Raw genomic sequence first — 6,000 nt, forward strand, 5'->3', positions numbered from 1 at the left:
TAACCTGTGGTCTCTTCTGATATTATCTTTAGCCAGTTTACACTCTAACCGTATAATATCAGCTTCTAAACAAGCCATTGTTATATTTTTTACGTCAGTTCCATTTGAAACAAACTGCTGACAAAACACTCTAATCTGAGCTTTTGTGTTATCCCACCATAATGCTAAAGAAGAGAAAGAGGGCTTTCTTGAAAGTTGGATGACCCAAAAAGCACGGAAGGCGTCTTTAAACAAAGCATCTTCGAGAAGACTGGTATTGAATTTCCAGTATGCACTTTTGCGTAAGGGTTGAGGGAAAAAGAGGCCCATGGTAACTAAATGATGATCAGAAAACAAAGATGGAAAATGATTTGGAGAGATAACCGCATTCCTGAACTGTGAGTTTATGTACCAACGGTCAAGTCTAGCGAAGGTCATTCTCCCATTGGCACATCGTCCCCAAGTATACTCAGATTTGTTGGGGTAATGCAGTCTCCATGCATCTAGCACACCCACTGCCGAAAAATAATTTAACAAATCAGTACTACCTTCGGGATGAGGTTCTGCTGTATTTCGGTCTATACTGGGTTTAAAGGTGCAATTAAAGTCACCCCCCATGCAAATACAATTATTGAGATCTATCGACTGCATGTGTCGAATTAAAGATGAAAAGAAAGCTCTTCGTTCCACACTCTCACTTGGTGCATAAACGTTGAATAGTGTAAACCGAAAATTGTTAATGACCAGTTCCAATGAAATAAACCGGCCTTTAATCACCTCCTGGAAGAGGCATGACTCAGGTACTAGGCCTGGTCTGAGTAAAAAGGCTACACCAGCAGAAGAAGAAGACATGTTACTAAAAAAACATTGTCCTTTAAAGAGGCGACACCAGTCGTACTCCCCATTTTGAATTATATGGGTTTCCTGGAGTAAGAGTACATCAATTTTCTTGCGCTCGAATAAACTTTTCACCTGAACCTGGCGGTTTTGGCTTGCACCTCCGCCATTCATATTTAAGGTTCCAAAGATGATTTTTTTCATGGATTATCAAAAGGCGTGAGCGGTTGATGGGAAATCTCGCTCCCTGCTTTTGTAACAGCCTTTCTAAGCCGATGAAACAGCGACCTTGTTAAATGAAATTCATCCGGCCTCCTAATTATGTCCTTTGCAGCCTGGATGAATGAAATTAAATCAGGAAAATGATCTTTTACAATCACATTTCGGTGTCGGTAGGTGTCATTCAGAAAAGAAATAACAAGTTGAGGGGCTATGGATGACTGATCTGATGAAGATTGAGACAACTCAGTCATCTCAACTTCATCCTCTGAATCTGACAAATCAGAAACAGCTCCACCCAGGTCACATATATCAGTCTGCACAGTCACCATTTTGATTCCAGCCAAGTCCGAAGATTTGCTGGAATGTTCTATGGTAGAGTCATCCTCACTCTGGTACCCGGGACATTCAGCAGGAGCTGAAATCTCGGCTTCACTCTCCTGCAGGGAGATGTTCACTGGCTCAGTTGACGAACCAGTGTCATGATTTAGATCTTGCATTGGTAAAGAGGAGCTTGGGGCTGAGACATTCCCAATCCGCTCGGTCTCAGCAGGTAGTGAAGGTGGCGGCTCACTAATGAGCTCACCATCATCTTTAGTCTCGCCATCTACTTTTTCTCCCAGGTTTTCGGTGCTGCCCGATAATGTTTCAGAATTAATTAATTCAGGTTCCTTCTCCCTGGTGTCAACACAGCTTGTGGACACCTGAGAAAGCCGTTCCAGGGCGTCTGCACCCACACTGTCTTTATCCAACACTACCTTTTTCAAAGTAATGTTGGAGTTACAAGCACCAGGTGCTCTTCGTTTTTTTGTCACCACAATGGGATTTTCTTCCATCTCCTCACTGCACGTAGCATCTGCCACCACAGGTGGGTTATCTGGGGTTATTTCATTATTTACCGAAGCAGCGGTGTTGTCGTTTTCACTAAGACGAACAGGAGTATTATCCCTACTCCTCGAGTGCGAGGGAGCGGCGGTAGGAACCGTTCGGGTATTTCGGTTTACGTTGTTTCGTACGTTAGAGACCGGGGTGTTATCTCTTTTACAATCAGCGTCACTATGACCTGCTTCACCGCACCGTACACACGATACCTTCGGACAAAACCTTTTCACATGGCCAAAAGCTCCGCACTGAAAACATGTTAATGAGGCCGATGACGCATACATCTGGTACTCATGGTTGTTCACCTTTACCTTGAACGTGATGTTTAACCCCGTGTCATCGCCTCGATCCGGAAGCACCATATACACCTGCCGTCTGAAGCTCATCACGTGTTTAACACGTTCATCCTGAGACCGGAGCGGAATCATTGTGATTTTCGACACAGCTGTTCCGTATCGGGACAAAACGGACATCAGCTGGTTGCAGGTTATAAATGGGGGTACGTTAGATATGACGACCCTCATCGACGGAGTGTCCATAGGCGACGCCAAGACAAAGAGACCTGTCTCTGTGGTTAAACCCGCACTAACAACATCGTGAACGAATCTTTCATCGGACACAAATACAACAACTTTTTGATTCATTCTCGACGCTGCTCGTACATTTTCACAACCGATTATTTTCCCCACCGACAACACAATGTCCTCAGTGTAAGTTCCTTCGGGTGGAACACACACAAATGCATGCTTCCTTGTTAAGTTGTCGAACGCCTCTAACCGAGAGCGTGCATTCGCCATCCCAGCGAATTAACACCCCCCCTTGTCCGAACCGGACAAGTAGGTACCAAACCGAAATAAATCAAACTAGAATAAATAATAAACGTGCATTATAAGCACAAAAAAGGCTTACAAAGCATCGTCGAAGCCGGTAGGCCGCACCCAAAATGGGTCCGCTCTCAAACCTCTCTCTCTTGAAGACAAAGGTGTAGAAAGGATGAAAACAAAATGCCAAAGTACACAGGATGGAAAGGAGGGAGGGGGGGGGGGGCAGGGGAGGGCAGGAGAGGAGGAAAACTCACAAAGAACTCACTACAACACAGAGCAGTTGCTCACCGCCGCCATGATGCCACGCCCACCACAAACGGCCTGCAGGGGGAGAGAGAGAGAAAGAGAAAGAGAAAGAGAAAGAGAAAGAGAAAGAGAGAGAGAGAGAGAGAGAGAGAGAGAGAGAGAGAGAGAGTGTGTGTGAGTGTGTGTGTGTGTGTGTGTGTGTGTGTGTGTTGTTTTATTGAGTGCAGATCTCATCTATGGAGGTCATGTTGATGCGATTTGGGTGCGTCAGTCACATGTTTATCGATTTTTGAGATTAAAGCGGTAAAAACAAACACTTCAGGGTAAAAACGAGCAGTAATGGCAAAGAACCAGTTCGAAGTCGCGTTTTCACAGGGAAACTTAGCTGTGATGCATCACATACATTTGAGGAAGACCTGCACAACAAAACTTAAACCTTCACCATGTACACTAATTAAAGGGCTTTGTTATTCTGGTTTTTTTATCAAACAAAGATCCTTGCTAGGAGATTGTGATCAGGCAGGTGACCCGAGGCACCATGGATGTAAATGTCGACCTGTGGGAAACTGTTTCTTATCGACCTCTAAGGAGTGCTTGCATCTGATAACGGCTTTTGCTCGGACACCAGAGGTCGTGGGATCTTCTTTGGACTCAACCATGCTATTTTTCCATCTCCGTGCAGCGCAGGTATGAGTATGACCATCACCCTATACGCACCTGAGTCTCTCTTTGTACAAGTACATCAACTGTTGGGATCGCTTTTTTACTTCTATAACGATATATCTACAACATATTTACAAATATATATACAGTATATGTATAATTTTACCTATACTGTATAACATATTTTACCTATGTATATATATATATATATATTTATATGACCAATTTTACTGCCCAGCTCGCACCTACAATGCACTGCGAGCGGGCTTGAACTTTCTCCTGCGGTGCACAAACACGATCAGTACCGGTCAGCGCCACAAAAGACAAGTGTCCTCAAGAGGGACGAGCTACAGGTGTGACAGGTAGGTATAAGTTACTCGTAGATAAAAAAATTATAGGCTTTTAAAGAGAAAAGCTTATTTGAAGAACCAACCTCAATCCATCGAACCAACCTGAACCAATCCATAGAACCACCTGAAGCAATCCATAGAACCAACCTGAACCAATCCATAGAACCAATCCTGAACCAATCTATAGAACCAATCTGAACCAATCCATAGAACCACCTGAAGCAATCCATAGAACCAACCTGAACCAATCCATAGAACCAATCCATAGAACCAATCCATAGAACCAATCCTGAACCAATCCATAGAACCAATCCATAGAACCAATCCATAGAACCAATCCATAGAACCAATCCATAGAACCAATCCATAGAACCAATCCTGAACCAATCCATAGAACCAATCCATAGAACCAATCCTGAACCAATCCATAGAACCATCCTGAACCAATCCATAGAACCAATCCATAGAACAAATCCTGAACCAATCCATAGAACCAATCCATAGAACCAATCCTGAACAAATCCATAGAACCAATCCATAGAACCAATCCTGAACCAATCCATAGAACCAATCCTGAACCAATCCATAGAACCAATCCATAGAACCAATCCATAGAACCAATCCATAGAACCAATCCATAGAACCAATCCTGAACCAATCCATAGAACCAATCCATAGAACCAATCCTGAACCAATCCATAGAACCAATCCTGAACCAATCCATATAACCAATCCATAGAACCAATCCTGAACCAATCCATAGAACCAATCCATAGAACCAATCCATAGAACCAATCCTGAACCAATCCATAGAACCAATCCATAGAACCAATCTGAACCAATCCATAGTACCAACCTGAACCAATCCATAGAACCAATCCTGAACCAATCCATAGAACCAATCTATAGAACCAATCCTGAACCAATCCATAGAACCAATCCATAGAACCAATCCATAGAACCAATCCTGAACCAATCCATAGAACCCATCCATAGAACCAATCTGAACCAATCCATAGTACCAACCTGAACCAATCCATAGAACCAACCCGAACGAACTCATAGAACCAATCCTAAACCAATCCATAGAACCAATCCATAGAACCAATCCATAGAACCAATCCATAGAACCAATCCATAGTACCAACCTGAACCAATCCATAGAACCAATCCTGAACCAATCCATAGAACCAACCCGAACGAACTCATAGAACCAATCCTGAACAAATCCTGAACCCAGCAATAGAACCAACCTGAACCATTCCATAGAATCAATCCTGAACCAATCTATATAACCAATCTATATAACCTTTGGGCTTCTTGAAAAGCGCTATACAAAATAAATGAATTATTATTATTATTATTATATAACCAATCCATAGAACCAATCCTGAACAAATCCATAGAACCAATCCTGAACAAATCCATAGAACCAATCCTGAACAAATCTAAAGAACCAATCCTGAACAAATCCATAGAACCAATCCTGAACAAATCCATAGAACCAATCCTGAACAAATCCATAGAACCAATCCTGAACAAATCCATAGAACCAATCCTGAACAAACCTAAAGAACCAATCCTGAACAAATCCATAGAACCAATCCTGAACCAATCCAAAGAACCAATCCTGAACCAATCCATAGAACCAATCCTGAACCAATCTATATAACCAATCTATATAACCAATCCATAAAACCAATCCATAGAACCAATCCATAGAACCAATCCTGAACCAATCCATAAAACCAATCTATAGAACCAATCCATAGAACCAATCCTGAACCAATCTATATAACCGATCTATATAACCAATCTATATAACCAATCTATATAACCAATCCTGAACCAATCCATAGAACCAATCCTGAACCAATCTATATAACCAATCTATACAACCAATCTATATAACCAATCTATAGAACCAATCCTGAACCAATCTATATAACCAATCCTGAACCAATCCATAGAACCAATCCTGAACCAATCTATATAACCAA

This window comes from Myxine glutinosa, chromosome 7 (genome assembly GCF_964187855.1).
Source record: "Myxine glutinosa chromosome 7, kmMyxGlut1.1, whole genome shotgun sequence".
In the NCBI taxonomy this organism is placed as follows: Eukaryota; Metazoa; Chordata; class Myxini; order Myxiniformes; family Myxinidae; genus Myxine; species Myxine glutinosa.